The sequence below is a fragment of the Dendrobates tinctorius genome, unplaced genomic scaffold, assembly GCF_039654945.1.
Source record: "Dendrobates tinctorius isolate UK_male_01 unplaced genomic scaffold, ASM3965494v1 ptg000029l, whole genome shotgun sequence".
In the NCBI taxonomy this organism is placed as follows: Eukaryota; Metazoa; Chordata; class Amphibia; order Anura; family Dendrobatidae; genus Dendrobates; species Dendrobates tinctorius.
This window is the reverse complement of record NW_027361697.1, coordinates 29,310,940-29,324,054: the sequence shown is the minus strand read 5'-3', so window position 1 is coordinate 29,324,054 and position 13,115 is coordinate 29,310,940. Positions and strand designations below refer to the sequence as shown.

Below are 13,115 nucleotides of genomic sequence, written 5' to 3'. Positions count from 1 at the left end.
GCTTACACACTACAGGACAGAGAAATGTATCAAGTGACCCTGGACATGGAAAATGACTCTGCTGTATATTGTACTGCACTGGAAACTGCTGCTCTGTGATAACCCAGGTAGTGATCACCATTGTACAAGGTATGATAATCTGCTATTACATTAGTCCGCTCTCACAAATCAAATCTCAAAATGTTCAAATTCGGATGAAACTGCAAATATCAGGAAATTCAACTTGAACTCAACCCTCTGCAGATTGATCCCTCATCTTTAGTTACTTCCACCTACTTGCTCTCTAATTCCAGGCAGAATATTACTTGTGGCCTTTCAATGCCTTCAAGGTCTGCCTTTTGAGCATTATAAAATGTAGAATGGTGATAGCTACTGCATGATATAGCTGAGAGTATATATATATATATATATATATATATATATTTAATTACGGTATATCTTCTATCTCAGCAATAACTAACATATTGGTATAAATGGAGATATAAAAGCAGCTATATTTTCCCTTTAGGTTTTCTTTCTGAATTGCTATTGTTTTCTCATGTTCTGCTGAAAAGCTATTTGCTCCACTGGCTTTGTATGCTGCGCTCCTAATAGATTAAAAGTTTATGTGAAATAATAAGAGTTTACTACTTGCTCGTTGGTCGGATCTTCAGTTATAAGGACAATTGCTATTGTAAGCGAGAAAAGCAAGGCCACTCTGCATTGAGAGGTAATGGATTCCTGTCAAATCACTGTAATCTATTACTCACCGAGATTTTAACAGAACCTCTTACTGGAGAATTGTAAGAGATATAATCAGTACCTATATTGTGCAATACACATTGTGTAAAAAATAACAGCATTCCACCATTAAAACAAATAGCTACTTATTAACCTTGAATGAGAAAATTCCTCTTATGCGATGGGTTTCCATGACCCTGTACACTCACGAAAAAGACAAAATGAATAACCTGGTATTTATTCTGATATATTCACATAAAATTAGTGATGGGCGAACCTGAACAGTAAAGATCGGGGTCCGTACCGAACACCTACTCTTCGGATTTGGACCCCAAACACAGACTTCTCAAGGAAGTCTGTGTCACTATTCAAGTGTGGTACCCTGAACATGGGGTGTTTCACACACTATTATCTTCATGACAGTGTGAAAAACACCAGCGGCTGTGATCGACAGTAAAATCATTACCGCCGGTCTGAGAGCTGCGGTCAGAGCGCTGCGGTGATCTGGTGTCATGCACAGAGTGGGAAAGACAAAGTGCAACACAAAGGGATGAAGAGAAGGAAGCCCAGACACTAGGGAAAGGGTGAGAGATGACCACTAAGCTGATCTCATAACACCCTACATGCCCTACCATCCTTAAATTGGTTCCTCACCTATCACCGAGCCAGAAACCTAAGCCCTGTATCTCCCTACAGCTAAGCCCTGGATAGGGAGGGGGTGGGAGGGCACTGTTCAGTCCTCACTGTAATCCAAAGACAAAATGGCAGACAGACAATGGGAATGAACTTAGCTTGAGCAGAAAGAGGTAACACCAAACATCCTCAAACAGCTCCAGAGAGGAAGTTAGCCAACTGCTGTAGCTCCAAGCCTTCACAATGGAAAAATGTGAATATCACTGGTGACTCTCTGCAACAGACTGGGGATTTATAAGCACCTAGGTCCAGGTGTGTCAACTAGAGCTGGAGGTAGGTTACTGCTGGGTCCAAAAGTCAAAAGAATTAAGGAGGCGCCTGTAATACCAAACGCAGAGACCTTCTGCAGCCAGATGCAGAGTGACAGTTTGTTGCATCTGAGTCAGTGATAAGCGGTCATAAAGGAGCGCTTAGGAAGCAACCCAGGGGCAGACAAGGATGTCAAGTCTCCACCACAGCTCCAGCCGAAAACCTCCAATGGAGGATAGGAGCAATGAGAAATGGAAAACAGTCTTGGGAGAGCAGGAAAGAGACTCAGACAAGAGATGGGTTTAAACCACAACGCGTTTCGACGGAGGATCCATCTCTTGTTTGAGTCTATTTCCTGCGCCCCTAAGACCGTTTTCCATTTCTCAGTTTGTTGCATCTGACACACCCATGACAGCCGGTCACTGAAGGGTTGGCTGATGGAAGTACTACTCCCATCAGCCTACACCTTCTGTCGCTATTAACAGAGAAAGCAGTCGATGTAGATTGGAGTATTCATCAGCTGTAAGTAAATTTTAAAAAATATGGCATGGGGTCGCTTCTATTTTCATGAGCTAGCACCTGTGCTACAAATAAATACATCCCTGGGGTCTCTTCCATTTTTGATAACCAGCATGGCAAAACTGACAGCTGTGGGCTGTTATCCTCAGCTGTCAGCTATTTTATGGCTAGTTATCAAAAATAGAGGGAACCCCACACCATTTTTTAAAATTATTTAAACAAATAATTTAAAAAAAAATGTGGGGTCCCCCCCATTTTTGACAACCAGCCAAGCAAAAGCAGACAGCTGTGGGCTGGTATTCTCAGGCTGGTAAGGGGCCATGTATATTGGCCCTTCCCAGCCTAAAAACAGTAACCTGCAACCACCCCAGAAAAGGCGCATCTATGTGATTATGCCCATTCTATTGAAGCCATTGTCACCTGTAAAAAACAGAAGATAATAAACAACAAAAATACTCACCTTATGCCTAATCTACCTATGCCCATGTCCCCTGTAAAAATTGAAAAATAATGAGCAACCATATTCCTAATCTGTCCAAAGTGCAGTTTGTCCATACTGTCCTACGACGATTCAAATGATTTGGAGAGCGGTCACATTAAAGACCCCTCTTCCTGTCATCTGTCTTAAACTTACAGGAATGCAATCGCTTCTGTCAGTTTCTAGCACTGAGCTCCTGTGAGAATGTTCACCATAGTTCATAGCTGAACCTTGGTGAACTCACGGCACCACTGCATGAAAACATTCTCACTCAGCGAGCGGTACCATAATTAAGTTCAGCAGGGTTCAGTTTTGAACTCTGGTGAACTTTCTCACAGGAGCTCAGCGTTAGACATTGACAGGAGCGATTACGCTCCTGTCAGTGTAAACCAGATGATGGGGAGAGCGGTCAATATTGTGACTGCTCTCCAAACCATCTGGTTCATCGGAGGACAGTATGGATTATCTGCACTTCGGACAGGTGAAGTATATGGCTGTTTATTATTTTTGTTTCTTACAGGAGACATGGGCATTGGTGAAATAGGCATAAAGTGAGTATTTTTGTTGTTTATTATTTTCTGTTTTTTTTATAGGTGACACTGCCTTCAATGGAATGGACATACATTGAGTATAATTTTATTTTTTTTATTTTAATTTCAAATAAAAGGAGCCTGTGTCATTTATTTCAATTAAAGGAATTTATTCTGGCTGTGTGTTTATTTCAAAACTTACTATGAAGTTAGTAATACAGAGGCGTCTTATAGACACCTCTCCATTACGAACTTGTGGGCTTGATGTCAGTGGCCATAAAACAGTTGACATCAACAGCACAAATATTATACCACTTGCCACTGATACAGAACAAGTGGGAAGAGCATCATAATTGGCGCATCTAATAGATGTTCCTTTTCTGGGGCAGCTGTGGGCTGCTATTTTTATCCTGGGGGGACCAATATCCATGGACGCTTACCAACCTAAGAATACCAGCTCCCAGCTGTTTGCTTTGGCCTGGCTTGTTGTTAAAAATGGGGAGGACCCCTCACAATTTTTTAAAATTATTTACTAAAATGATTAAAAAAAGGCGTGCGGACTCCTTTATTCTTGACAACCAGCCATGATAAAGCTGACAGCAGAGGGTTGCAGTCCACAGCTGTCAGTTTTGCCAATATGTTTATCAAAAATAGAAGATACTCCAAAAATGTATTCATTTATAGCGCAGGTGTTGGCTGAGGAATACTCCCATAAGCAGCACCTGCTCTTACTGTTTTCAGCCACAGCAGGTCTAGGCTGATGGTAGTAGTACTCACATCATCCATCGCTTCTGTTAACGGAGGTAAACCTATTACCACTGGTTGCAGCTGCTGGCTCACACTGTCATCTGACAGCGTGGGAACTGCAGCTCTCTGACCGGCGGTAATACTCTTACCACAGATTCTGACATTGCAGATGACAGCATGGCAATAAACAGATTTTTGGGCCTCCCATTCATCTGAATGGGGTCTGGGTTTGGGTTCAGGTACTGTTCTGGTACCAGGACAGAAATTTTTTTAAAAATGTTCTGTTGAACCTGAACATCCAGTGGTTCACCCATCACTTCATAAAATGTATGACTCCTGATTATTCAATTGGTCAAAATCAATTGATCTTAATTCACAATCTGTAGCCTAAATGCTTTGGCTGGCTATTACACTTTAGAGTAAATTGTTCATATTTTGTCTAGCTTTTGTTACTGTCTGTGTCCAGTAGGGTGACCGCAAAAAAATCGATGTCGGAATTTTGTCCGTCTGGACCCCACAAAACGATTCCCCTTTCCAGATATTGACATAGCCAAAATTTGAGCTCGATCAAACGACGTTAACCCGTGCCGCTCGTCGCTCAAAGTTTGAAAAAATCCAAATTGAGGTATTTTAAGGTTTAGGTATTTTGCATAGTCTGTTAGACTGTAAAGAATGTGACAACAACATTGCAGAAATAGCCCTGACCAAATTTTCGAACCATTTGTGGTATTTGAATGCAGAGTTGGTGGGATTATCGTTTTTTGATCCCACCATTACAGACAATGAAAAGTTGTTAATGGCTAATAAATTGCTCAGTAGCACAGATGAACCATCAGAGCACGCTAGGGTTGTAAATAGAGTTGAGCGATACCGTCCGATACTTCAAAGTATCGTATCGGATGGTATCGGCCGATCTTTAAAAAAAGTATCGGTATCGCCGATTCCGATACCGGAAGTCCCATTCAAGTCTATGGGACTTCCGGTATCGGAATAAGAAAAACCCTTTCCTGCCCTTGTACAGCCTCTCTGGGGTCTGTACGGGCCTTTCGGGGGGCTGTGCCGGCCTGCCAGGGGGTCTGTGCAGGCTCCGGTGGTCTGTGCCGGCCTACCGGTGGTCTGTGCAGGCTCCGGGGGGCTGTGCCGGCCTGCCGGGGGGCTGTGCCGGCCTGCCGGGGGGCTGTGCAGGCTCCGGGGGGCTGTGCCGGCCTGCCGGGGGGCTGTGCCGGCCTGCCGGGGGGCTGTGCAGGCTCCGGGGGTCTGTGCAGGCATCGTCCGATGGGACTACAAGTCCCATCGGGCGATGCCTGCTACCATGACAGTGATTGACACATTAGCCAATGATGGGACAGTAGTAGTCCCATCATCCGGCTAATGTGTTAAATGTAAAAAAAAAAAAAAAAAAAAAAAAAAAATTACATGCTACATACATACAACATGCATACTACATACATGCTACATTCATACTACATACTACATACATGCTACATTCATACTACATGCAACATACATACTACATATATACTACATGCATGCTACATACATACTGCATGCTGCATACATACCACATATATACTACATACATACTACATGCATGCTACATGCATGCTACATGCTACATACATAACACATATATACTACATGCATGCTACATACATACTACATGCTACATACTACATATATACTACATGCATGCTACATACTACATGCTACATACATACTACATATATACTACATGCATGCTACATACATACTGCATGCTACATGCATGCTACATACATACTACATACATACTACATGCTACATACATACTACATATATACTACATACATACTACATACATACTACATGCATGCTACATGCATGCTACATACATACCACATACATAACACATATATACTACATGCATGCTACATACATACTACATGCTACATACATACCATATACATACTACATGCATGCTACATACATACTACATGCATGCTACATACATACTACATGCTACATACATACTACATATATACTACATGCATGCTACATACATACTACATGCTACATACATACTACATATATACTACATGCATGCTACATACATACTACATGCTACATACATACTACATATATACTACATGCATGCTACATACATACTGCATGCTACATGCATGCTACATACATACTACATACATACTACATGCTACATACATACCACATATATACTACATACATACAATACATTCATACAATACATACATAGACATACAGTACATATAACATAGAGTAACATACTTACCAATACTTGTCACATTGTTCCCCGAAGCCATTGTCTTTCCGGAATAAATATTAACATAACAAACCACAAAAATACTCACCCACGATCCGAAGCAGTCCACGAGTGTGTCCCACGACGATCTTGGGTAGAGAACGGCAGCATCAGATGATGCTGCCGTTCTCTACGGGCTGCAGGAATCCAATGACGGAAGGTAGGTATCCTTCCGCACTGTATTCCTCCGCCACTTAAAAAAAAAAAAAGTCCCTAGTCTCACTTTATGCCATTGCTGTGTGGGAAATTCCCACGCAGCAATGACATAAAGTGAGACTAGGGACTTTTTTTTTTTTAAGTGGCGGAGGAATACAGTGCGGAAGGATACCTACCTTCCGTCATTGGATTCCTGCAGCCCGTAGAGAACGGCAGCATCATCTGATGCTGCAGTTCTCTACCCAAGATCGTCGTGGGACACACTCGTGGACTGCTTCGGATCGTGGGTGAGTATTTTTGTGGTTTGTTATGTTAATATTTATTCCGGAAAGACAATGGCTTCGGGGAACAATGTGACAAGTATTGGTAAGTATGTTACTCTATGTTATATGTACTGTATGTCTATGTATGTATTGTATGAATGTATTGTATGTATGTAGTATATATGTGGTATGTATGTAGCATGTAGTATGTATGTAGTATGTATGTAGCATGCATGTAGCATGTAGTATGTATGTAGCATGCATGTAGTATATATGTAGTATGTATGTAGCATGCATGTAGTATATATGTAGCATGTATGTAGTATGTATGTGGTATGTATGTAGCATGTAGTATGTATGTAGCATGCATGTAGTATATATGTAGTATGTATGTAGCATGTAGTATGTATGTAGTATGTATGTAGTATGTATGTAGCATGTAGTATGTATGTAGCATGCATGTAGTATATATGTAGTATGTATGTAGCATGCATGTAGTATGTATGTAGTATGTATGTAGTATGTATGTAGCATGCAGTATGTATGTAGCATGTATGTAGTATGTATGTAGTATATATGTAGTATGTATGTAGTATATATGTAGTATGTATGTAGCATGTAGTATGTATGTAGCATGCATGTAGTATGTATGTAGTATTTTTTTTTTTTTTTTAACATTTAACACATTAGCCGGATGATGGGACTACTACTGTCCCATCATTGGCTAATGTGTCAATCACTGTCATGGTAGCAGGCATCGCCCGATGGGACTTGTAGTCCCATCGGACGATGCTTGCACAGACCCCCGGACATCAGCACAGCCCCCCGGCAGGCCGGCACAGCCCCCCGGCAGGCCGGTACAGACCCCCACAGGGTGCACAGACCACCGGCAGGCCGGCACAGCCCCCCGGCAGGCCGGCAGAGACCCCGGGCAGTCCACACAGCCCCCCGGCAGGCCGGCACAGCCCCCCGGCAGGCCGGCAGAGACCCCCGGAAGGCCCGAAATGACGGCGCATCATGATGCGCACACACCGCGCATCATGATGACGTCAGGCCGTCAATCAACTGAACTTCCGATTCCGATGCTGAATTCCGATATTGAAAAAATATCGGAAGTCGGTATCGGAATTCCGATACAGCAAGTATCGGCCGATACCGATACTTGCGGTATCGGAATGCTCAACACTAGTTGTAAATCCAAAAGTTAGGAAAGAAAAATTAAAAGAGGTAGGAAGTAACCGACTTTAACGACCTTCTGACAAAAGATGAAGAACAAAAGCAATATGTCCTGCAAGTTGTAAGCAAATGCCGAGCATTATATTCTGACGTTTCAAAAACTACTTTAACAAAAGCTCTAGAATAGATTAGATAACTATGTAAAATTATAAACTCATGTAGGTTAGCGTGCTCTGATGGTTCATCTGTGCTACTGAGCAATTTATTAGCCATTAACAACTTTTCATTGTCTGTAATGGTGGGATCAAAAAACGATAATCCCACCAACTCTGCATTCAAATACCACAAATGGTTCGAAAATTTGGTCAGGGCTATATCTGCAATGTTGTTGTCACATTCTTTATAGTCTAACAGACTATGCAAAATACCTAAATCTTAAAATACCTCAATTTGGATTTTTTCAAACTTTGAGCGACGAGCGGCACGGGTTAACGTTGTTTGATCGAGCTCAAATTTTGGCTCTCTCAATATCTGGAAAGGGGAATCGTTTTGTGGGGTCCAGACGAACAAGATTCTGACATTTTTTCCCCCCATATGAGATCTGGTCACCCTAGTGTCCAGTGTCCCTTTACGGGTGTCTGCAAGTTGCAATGTACAGGGCAGTGGGGGGGGGTGAAGCATCAAGCGGAAGGTTCCATAGGTGGAGTGTGTTGTACTATAGGTTGCCTACTAAGAAAATGTCATGCATGTACATATTAGTTGCACAAACAGGGTTTCTTTAAAGTAATACATACCTATTATACAAGTGTGTTAACCCCTTGACGCCAAGTTCAATTTCCATTTTTTAGTTTTTTTCCTTACTTTTTTCCAAGAGCCAAAACTTTTTTATTTTTCTATCTACATAGGCGTATGAGGTCTTGAGTTTTGCAGGACAAGTTGTACTTTTGAATGACACCATTCATTTTATTATGTAACACACTAGAAAACTGTAAAAAATTTCAATGTGCATTGAAGTTGCAAAAAAAATGCAATTTCACAATGTTTTTTTAAATTTTATTCACCGGGTTTACTATATGGGTAAACTGGCCTGGCAATATGATTCTCTAGGTCACTATGATTACACAGATACCAAGCTTGTATAGGTTTTTCTTCACTTAAGTGGGGAAATTTTGGGGGGAAATTTGAAAAATAAAATGTTGCTTGTGACACCATTTTCTGCGAACCATAACGTTTTCATTTTCGGGATATGGGACTGTGTGAGGGCTTATTTTTTGCACCCGGAGCTGACATTTTTACTGAAACATTTTTGGGGTATATATATGATGTTTTAATCACCTCTTATTGCATTTTTTTTGCAATATTGTGACAGCCAAAAAAATATAATTCTGGCATTTTGATTTTTCTTTCTTGTTACACTGTGTACCGATGGTATTCATTTATGGACTTTTATGAAAGCAGCAATAACAAATATATGTACTGTTTATTTTTTGTTTTATTTTTAATGGGGCAAATGGGGGGTGGTTTGAACTTTTGTATGTTTGTATTTTTTCATATTTTTTAAAAACATTTCCTTTTCACTTTTTACAATATTTAACAGTCCTCCTAGTGGACTTTAACTTGCAATCATCTGATTGCTAGTGCGAAAATCATGGTCTCCTATGAATGCAAAATAAGCATTGGCTTTCACAAAAGAATCGCCATGACAAGCGTGGGGTCTTTCACAGACTTCCGGCTATCATGGCCCATTGGTGCTGTGAGATCATTGCACGTACGAGCCCGCATCAAAGTCAGGCACTAGTGATGAGCAAGTGTGCCTGGATATGATGTTATCTGAGCATACTCGAGTGCTAAGAGAGTATCTTCAGCATGCTCTAATTATATGTTCAAATTGCAGCGCTTGCATGTCTCGTGGCTGTTCGACAGCTGCAACACATGCAGGGTTTGCCTAACAAGCAGGCAATCCCTGCATGTGTTGGGAAGATGGCGATCGCTAAGTATATTAATGCACTTACACTACATTACATGCACAGGTTTAGGGTATAAAACATTTGTGGGAATGTTCCTTTAAACATAAAAGCCTTTAGGCTATAAATTATATATTAATATCAACTCCTTTTATTAATTACAGGTTATTAATTTGATCTTCTTTGTGTACAAGGTAATTGAAGCCCATCGCAAAGCAGGAATTTTCTCATTCCGGGTTAATAAGTAACCCTTGGTTTTAATGGTAGAATGTTGTTATTTTTTACACAATGCTTATTGCAGTGTCAATTCTGCCATCATATTGTATCTACAATGCCCAGGGCAGCAGAGAAGGTGAAACACCAAATGGAAGATCCCATAACTGGGGTGAATTGCATTATAAAATGCATAAAAAGAAAACGTCATTCTCTCAAACTTTGATTACATTAACAGGATTTTGTATGGCAGTTCTCATTAAGGTACAGCATTTTAACTAAAAAAGTCATAACAATTTAACTCACCACTTCCTTTAATTGTCCAATACAAAATGTGTCATGACTCTGTTGTTGGGTATCCCGGGAGCAGAGGCTCCTTCCCTGTCCCTAACACTAGGGGCACCCTAGCTCCCCCTGTTCCCCAGATTACTTCTGATGGTGAAGATGCCGGGGTCAGGTACTTTGCCTTAGTTCCTGAATCCACCCTTAGTCTGAAAACCTCCCCAACCCAGGGAAGAGGGGAGTAGTTAGTGTACCATAATACACCCATGTGGAGAAATGGGGTTAGTGGGTGCTCTCATCCGCTTGCCTCGCTGTCTTTAGCAAGACTGCATGGACCATGGCTCATACCACTGAATGCCCACTCTATCTCCTTGTGGGCACAACACTACACAGACAACACAGGGTTAGGGTAAAACAGTGTGGCCATGCTTTATTGAACCACAACACCCACTAGCAAACAGAACAATTCCAGCAATTTTCCCAAGATGGTGCACATTACAAGGTCTCTCCCCTCCGATGACTCACCAGGATGCTAGTGGATGTTATGTCAGAGCTCCCAGGGTCGCTATTCCACCTGTGATAACACACAGAAAGGAGGTCACAACAAGCGTAGGGAGATAACCGAGAGCAGTCCTGTGTTCTTTCAGCTAGGTCTGACATACCCTCAGCTGGGATCCTGAAGAGTTTCTTGTCCATTGGGTGTTTAGCAGAATGTCCGGCTAGTAGCTCTAAGTGATGAGATGAGATCCCATCTCTCTGCCTCAGGGTCTTTTATACCCGAGGCAGGTAAGCTATTTTTAGAATTACCCAGTGTCCTTCAGTCCACCCTCACAGCCTTTCCCTATCTACAATCAGAGTCAACAAACTGATTCCAGAATATAAACAAACATCAGATAAGCACACACTATGGTACATGGTATATCATTGTGCAAGTCAGTCTTTTTGACCCACCAGAACCTACACTTAAATCCACAAGCCAAATATACAGACAAAAGTCAATTCCTCCAGGCCTGCAAAAACTTAGCCATCTGGGCAATTAAGTTATACTCTGGTTTCTTCACATTGCTCCCCCATCTTAATTAACCAGATGTGATAGTCTTCTGGTCATCCTTCTCCACTTGTCGGGACAGTCCGTTAGCATGTCTTTAATCAGAGACACGAATGTAAGAGGTCCCACCTTTATGAGAACAAAACTTTGTATCATCCAGTTTCCTGAAAGCATATTCCATGTCGTCCTTGCGAACAAACTCCAAAATCCCTGTGCCATCCTTGTGCACATCAGCATAGCAGACATCTACAGCTTTTCTCATATGATCTTTTAGATCCTGCCAACTTCACGAGGGGAGGAAGCTCTGAGACAAGGACTTTGTATTCAGTTCGCTTAGCGGAGTCCTCCATAACGTCCCCCTGGTCTCCTGCGTGACCTGGGAAACTCCACACGTAAACGACGAGAACAAAACTGTTATCCATTGCTTCCACTCATGACATTTTCTGCCTTTTGTGGATCCTGGAAGGTGATGAAGGCGAACGATGGGGCCCTGCCTCCCCGATGATTCTTCAGCTCGATGGAACGGATCCTCCCATACTGATGGAACAACGCCTCCAGATCCTTCTCTTGTACATTGGCTGGTAAATTGCCTACAAAAATACACACATTTCACAAGCTCTGACCCCGAGTCCTGAGAAGGCCCCTTTGCAGTCTGGAAAATGGAGTTCTGGTGGTACAATATCTGGGCTGGTTAGGGTGATGGAAGACCCAGTGTTCCGAGGTCCCTAGGCCTCAATATCACTGACCTTGACTGGCTGGCAGTGGCTATGGAGGTTGGCTGGTGCAGAGTGGTCAACCTGCCATATAGTGTGAACAGTGTACATCACTTTATCCTTTGTTGGTGTTTCCCGGGGGTAGTGACCCTCAGACCCTGGTGGCTTGTCTTGGCAGACATTGACTGGATTTGCCAGCAGAGGGGCTCCAGGCATGGGGCCCTGGCCCTGGAAGCAATCTTTGGCAATGTGTCCAAGACGCCCGCATGTATAGCAGTGCCGTGGGTTGGGCAACTCACGGGTGTTGCTGGTAACCCTTTGGCCTGGTGGTCGCTCAAATCCTTGGTTGAAGGGTCTTCTTGGATCAGTGGGCATATTGTTTCTCCAGCAGGGTCAGTTGGCTGTATACTCGTCAGCCCATCGGGCTGCTTGCTCTGGGGTGTCGGGCTTCCAGCCAGCTGCCCACTCTCGAATTTCTGGGGCCATCTTCTCCATAAGTTGCTCAAGCATGATCACATCCCAAAGGGCAGCAGCAGAGTGGGCAGCCCTACCGTCATGCCAGCGGTTGCAGTGTCTCCGGAGTTGACTGCCAAATTCTACATAGGAGACCGCCTGGCGAGACAATGTCCGGAACTTCGTGCGATATCTCTCGGATGTAATGGTAAAAAGTTCCAGCAGGGTGTCCTTAATAGTTTCATAATCCTGGCAGTGTTGAGGCCCAAGTGACCGGGCAGCATCCCGTGCCCGACCAGTCAAACTAGTCCATAGGTATTTAGCCCAATCATCTATGGGCACCTGGTGCATCAGCATTAGAGTCTCAAAATCTTGCATAAATTCACAGACTTCAGTGAATGACTCATTAAACACTGGCATGTCTCTGTAGCGTAGCTGCTTTCCTTGTTGGGGAACTACCATGGGGGTAGGGTTTGATGCTGGCTCTAGGCGTACTGGAACTCCCAAGACTGATTCCATAACACAAGCTTGTTCACCGCTTGAGGCTTCAGGTCCCGATGTTCAACAACTCCTGGATTCGGGCTGCAGGTGACT

The 13,115-nt window shown here is 42.8% G+C and overlaps 1 pseudogene; it reads right to left on the bottom strand.

The window, feature by feature from the left end:
- Positions 1 to 11,452: 11,452 nt before the first annotated feature.
- Positions 11,453 to 11,952, bottom strand: LOC141086028 (serine/arginine-rich splicing factor 9 pseudogene; annotated as a pseudogene).
- Between the last annotated feature and the right edge of the window lie 1,163 nt (positions 11,953 to 13,115).